Below are 6,000 nucleotides of genomic sequence, written 5' to 3'. Positions count from 1 at the left end.
TATTAGCGAAGTCTCTAGAAGGTGACAGTCTTTTCCAAATCTCTTGTCAGTGCAGCTGCGTTTTCTCATAGTCTTGTTGCAATCGAAATGGCCTGGAGAATGATAACTGCGACCAGCACTTGCTTCAGTTTCCTCCTCTGAGATGGTGGCTGCCCACATGTTATGGTCAATTGCTGAAAAGCTCTCCCCATTGGGCATGCTGGTTCTTGACTACTGGAGAAGGCTGGATTCCCCCCACTCCTTGGGTAAAAAGAGATTTAGCGAGACACCCAACATCTGCCTTTGGCTTTGACAACATTGCAGTGCCAGCACCATTAAGATGCAAATTAAAGCTTCACGCAATTGATTAAAAACATATTAGACAAAAGCTATTGGCAAAAATCTATGGCCTTGTTACAAAGCTTGATTAGGAAGCAGCAGCCTGTGCAAAAGGAGTACAACTACCATGCTTGCTATTCTAGTTCTTCTGCTGGATGATGTGCCAAAGCGTATCTGGGGCAATGACACCCTGCCACCTGAATACCAAGGGTCTATGGGTCAAACTAGATGTAGATGTCCCTACAATTATGTTCCCACAATGAGATTTCCTCAGACACATCTGCCTCGATAGTAAGGCTTACAAATTCAGTCCATGTTTACCTATAAATGACTAACCACAAAACAATGCATGCCAAATATAAGCTGCGTAGGTAAGGCCAATCATGCGTTATGACAAACAAACATCTTTCACCACTTAGGAGAACACCTTTTCAAAACAAAAGAGCTGTCAAACTAGGAAAAGCAGGGATCCTTCTAGAAACCAAATACATATATTGCATGTATTAAACCTATATATGTGAATTTGGCTTGCCTCTTTCATCAGCAGACTGGATGTGGGTCTACAGGGCCAGGTTCAGGTGGTCTTCTGGGGTTCCATGCTTGCAGTGTGAGGACTGCTGGTCTCAGGTCTAATCTGCACTGCAGAAATAATGCAGTTTGACACCACTTTAACCACCATGGGTCAATGCGATGAAATTCTGGGATTTGTAGTTTTGTGAGATATTTAGCCTTATGTGTCAGGGAGCTCTGGTGCCTCACTAAATTACAAATCCCAGGATTCTATACGATGGAGCCATGCAGTTAAAGTGGTGCCAAACTACATTGTTTCTACAGTGTAGATGCACCCAGGGAGAATTGCAAACAACACTGTTGCCCTTCCTAAGTGACACTGCCAAGATAACACTGGACGGTACCAAGAAAGGCTTTCCCCGTGAATTCATACCAATCCTTTGTGGATTTTTGTTCGCTGTCCTATGCGTCTGACTCATTTGGATCCTACAAAGCAACCGTCATCCCACCTTCTCCTAGGGAAATCTGATAGGACTAGTAAGAGATGGCCTAGAAGAGGGGATTTTGCTGCCAGGACCCCTGAGTGTGATCAGCCAATTCACGCTGGGCCCAGACCATTACCAGGGATCGCCAGGAGGGGAGATCAAACTTGATTTCCACATTCATCATTTGAATTTTATGGAATGTGCTTTTTAAAAGGTCAGAAGTTGCTCATTAAGCGGATGGAGCAGGAAAGTGACAGAGATGAACTGCTTAAAATAGTCACTGAAGAGAAATTAATCATTGAAGGGGAGCAACTTCATAACGGAGCACAGAGCAGAGTTACTTTCATCTACTCCGGCCGCGGAGTTCTCTCGTCTTCCTCGCGGCAATATGTTGGTGGCTAATAAGAGAGGTTGTTATTTTCTGCCAATTTGTGCAGTGGCAACAGCTTCTCCATGGAAGTTCGCAGCCTTGTTTACCTGCCAGGCATCCCAAATGAGGAGGCAGACTTCAGGGTGGCCACCGGTTCTGTATCAGAGAGAAGGTTCTCCGCTTGAAGTAGCTGCCCAATCCAGATTGGGTTTAAAGATCAAGAGCCCTAAGAAGGGAGAAAAAAAGATCTGGAAGTCATCTATTAACAGTTGTCACCTGGATAGCAGGATCTATGGCCACTCAGGTCAGGGACAGCTTTACCATAAGGCCAGGTGGCATGGCATCCTCAAGAAGCAGATGTTGACTGTCATGGAAGGGTAATGAATGTTATTTCTTTTAGGAATAATGTGCCGGTTGAGTCTCCCTTATCCAAAATGCTCAGGACAAGAAGTGTTTGGGATTTTGGATCCCCCCTCCCCCGATTTTGGAATAGTTGCATATATATAATGAAATATCTTGGAGATGGCCTGAAGTTAATTTTATACACAATATTTTTAATAATTTTGTGTACAAAACAAAGTGTATGTACATTCAGTCATCAGAAAGCAAAGCTGTCACTCTCTGTTATCCATGTGGACAATTCTGGATTTTGGAGTATTTTGGATCTTTGGAATTCTGGATAAGGAAAACTCAATCTGTATTATTTTGTATTCTTTGCCAGGGATGAGAGGAGAGGCTTATGGGACATTTTGTGCTTCTGCACCAGGTTTGGTTAGCACTGGATATTCAGCAGAAACAAGAGACCCATCTCAAGATGCTCAAAAGATGGTTGACCAAGACCCTGCATGGTCAGATGTAGCTATGGAGATGCAACCATGTCTCATAGCTGTGTCTCCCAGTGCTACCCTATAAAAACCTGGGCTGACGTTCCCATAAGTGGGCTTCCCAAGATGCTCAAAACATGGTTGGCCAAGACCCTGCATGGTGAGATGTAGCTAGGGAGATGCACCATGTCTCACAGCTGTGAGGCTGTCATTTGGTAGGGGACTTACATTTTCATAAGTGGACTTATGTGTGTGGGAAATAGAATTGAGTCACTTCTTAAGGTCCATATTCACCTAGGAGCTGCCACGATGTTAGCACATATGGGCATCTATTGTGTAACTGAATTGCTTCTGCTCTCCCTCCCTTCGCTGTCAGTAATGACAGCGCCTGTAATGTGTTACTTTTCCAAAAAGTAATACACCAGCTGGTAATGTACTTTCCTCCCCCTTTGTAATGAGTACCGTTATTCCTAAAGGCTACTTTGGGAGGGCACTTTGGTGGCTTTGGGGCCATTTTCTTAATTTTAAGTGTACTTTTTAATATTAATGGCAAAACAACTCGTTTCAAACAAGCTTCCAACAGGCAAATGTGTCTCCCTCCCCAGGGCAAAGCAACAAGCAATGAGAGTAACAAATTACTTTGAGACACCGGCTGAGAGAAAGGGGTATAAATTGCGCTTGTCTTATGTGTGAGAGAGGGGAAGCGTGATTCCCCTCCGCTCCCTGTGTCTGAGATGATGAAATATTTTTCTGTCGGTCTCAAGAGAGTCTTTACGTTTACAGGAACCATCTTGTGCAAGTTGCATAAATCGCCCAGCGAGACAAACTAAGACAACGACTGCCGTGTTGCCTGGACTTTTTAAAACATTAGAAGCATCACATAGATTATTGGAATCTTTTTAATCCACCATTTGGTCCTTCTGCGCTTGTTGAGTGTCAGGAAACCCCAATGGAAGAATCCTAGGTGGGTGAAATCTCAATTTTCAGGCTTATTCTGCATTTAGATCTGGTGGTGTTTTAAAGTGGACAGGCCATCCCCTCCCGTCACCACTGACTTGGTTGGAGAGGACTCATGCTCGCTTTTACCATAGGAGTAAATCAATAGGGAGTAAAGAGACTATAGTAGAAAAGGGTCCCTCCCAAAGATCACTCCAAAGGCTTGTGGTGTGGTGTTTAGTTGTTGCTTCACCAGCCAGCTGTGGATGTTTCGGCTCACTGAACTTGTTGCTGCTAATGGTTGCGGTGGATTGATCCATTAGGACTACGGAGCTGGAAAGGAAGTGGGCCAAGCGAAAGACGGAAAGCACAATCTGTTCCCTGGTACATTCTTGCATGCGAAGTTCTATGTTTCTCCATGACTCAGCCAGTTTAATGCACCATGGTCTATTTCCCACTTGGACCCTGCTCTGTAAAGGCGTTAAGCTCTGAATACAGAAAATTGTTCATGTATTTAAATACAAAATGAGAGCAAACTTATCCATACTGGGTTACATCGTGTCCTCTCCAAACATCGAGGCAGCCGGCGTACACAGCGCCTCTCTTCATTTTTAGCCTCACAAGGTAATGTTATGGTTTGCCAATATTATACATTGGCTACTATGGGGTCATTCACACGTTGTTGTACTTTGTATGACTATGTGAATAATCTCACTCACAGGTTTGTTGTTTACACCATGGAACCGCGTCTCTGCACATCTCTCTGAATTTGGTTGCTCACAGTCAGCACTCGAATAAAGATGGAGTCAACGATGCAAAGGTATTCAAAGCACATTCAAGGCATGCAGAGTTTTATCCTGCTTTATCCTGGGTCTGTTCATATTGGTCATACACATAGCTGTGAATGCAAATCTAAACAATTCAGAAATCCCCCCAACATCGATTATCCTGGTTTAAGTGGAGGTTTGGGCAGTTGTCGTCCCCCCCCCCCCCCAATTTAATTGGATGCATCCCAGATGCATGTGAACAACAAACATTCAAGCCAGGTTCTACCTAGATTATTTTCACCATTTGAATAACCCCTTAGTTGTGTTTGCATAACTATGACATATTTCTTGGCTTGACGTCCCTCTTTGCCCATCTTAAGAGCTAGCAGTTCATCAAATAAAGAAAATCAATTAAATTTCCAATCAGGGTTCAAGGATGGCCATCTGTCGGGGATGCTTTGATTTGGATTTCCTGCATGGCAGGGGGTTGGACTGGATGGCCCTTGCGGTCTCTTCCAACTCTATGATTCTATGATTCTATGACGATTGGGGTTATTAAACTGCACTGATTTTGTGGTTTTCCAAAATTACAGAAGCATTGTCAGTTAGCCACATAAGAAGACACCTTGTTATACTCTGAGACCATTCTGCTGTAGCATATAGGAGATCCATGTCACAATATATGACACTTGTCATAACACAGTTATTGCAATATATATATATAAATACACACACATATATATATCAAGCAAGCCATGTATAATTCTCTCTCCCACTGAAAAGTAAGACACATTTACTGGCAAGTATTTCCTGTGTCACTTGTCAGAGGTGTCATATCAACTGAAAAAACAAAACAACACATCACAACCCTATGCACTACTCCTTAAGCAAACATTCGATTATTGATTTTGGTTCCGAAATACTTTCTGCTCTGCCGGTTGCTCTTGTCATCCACAGTCGCACATGTTGCCCATTTCGGAAGCTGCCAGTAATTTTGGATTCATTTTGTTTGAACATCCTTGGCTTGCAAGCGCTGGGCAGCATTTACCCTGCAGAACTGGTGCAGCTTGACACGGCTGCCATGGCTCAGTGCTATGGAATTCTGGGACTTGTAGTTCTGTGAGCTATTTAGCCTCCTCCACAATAAACTACTAATTGCAGAATCCCATAGGATTGCCACACTAAGTTAAAGCGGCATCTAACAGCATTAATTTTGCAATGTGGCAATAGGCTTAAATAGAAGTAAATGCTATGATAAACACACTTCAGGTGTTGCAACCAGAGTTTGGAGGAAAGATTCTCTTCTGGTTAAAAATAGATCTCCGTTTGATGAGTTTTGTGGCACTCTTTTCTGTCGCTCCTTTAATCCCTGCTGTCTGATACATGGCATGTCACTGTTTTTCCTACTTCACATTAAACTGGAAACCCTTGGAGATAATAAAGTGCATTCTCTTGCAACTGTGTAGGCTTTGCGAAGCCAATTGGTTTGAATACATTTTCCGGGCAACATTCATCATTTAAACTGCACAAATGATTGTCTTTTAAAAAACAAAAGAAGCCCTCTGCCACCGTCTGAATATCTTTCATGAGCAGGGCCTGTTGTGGTCTTGGTTTTGCTGCCTAGATTGAAAACAAATAAAAGGTAAGATGAATTGCACCTCCGCTATTGTACCATGGGGCAGTGGTTTGAATATGGGACTACAATTCTGGAGAACGGGATTCGATTCCCAGTTTGGCTACGAAACCAACTGGTTTACCTTGGGCAAGTCACTCTCTCTCAGCCTCAGCGA

The 6,000-nt window shown here is 43.3% G+C and overlaps 1 protein-coding gene across 2 annotated transcripts in view; it reads right to left on the bottom strand.

Annotated features, from left to right (window-relative positions):
• Positions 1-4,514: 4,514 nt before the first annotated feature.
• Positions 4,515-6,000, bottom strand: part of ZMAT4 (zinc finger matrin-type 4) — a 114,393-nt gene continuing 112,907 nt past the window's right edge. The window contains exon 9 of one of the 2 annotated variants that reach the window (XR_016282302.1): positions 4,515-5,830. The gene's annotated coding sequence lies outside the window, so the exon portion shown is untranslated. The remainder of the gene's footprint in view (positions 5,831-6,000) is intronic. The other variant, XR_016282300.1, reaches the window with a different exon arrangement.

Source organism: Sceloporus occidentalis, unplaced genomic scaffold (assembly GCF_023333645.1).
Source record: "Sceloporus occidentalis isolate IW3139 unplaced genomic scaffold, rSceOcc1.0.p SCAF_9, whole genome shotgun sequence".
NCBI lineage: Eukaryota > Metazoa > Chordata > Lepidosauria > Squamata > Phrynosomatidae > Sceloporus > Sceloporus occidentalis.
Note: the sequence above shows the minus strand (reverse complement) of the source record. Positions and strands in the feature narration are given on the sequence as shown.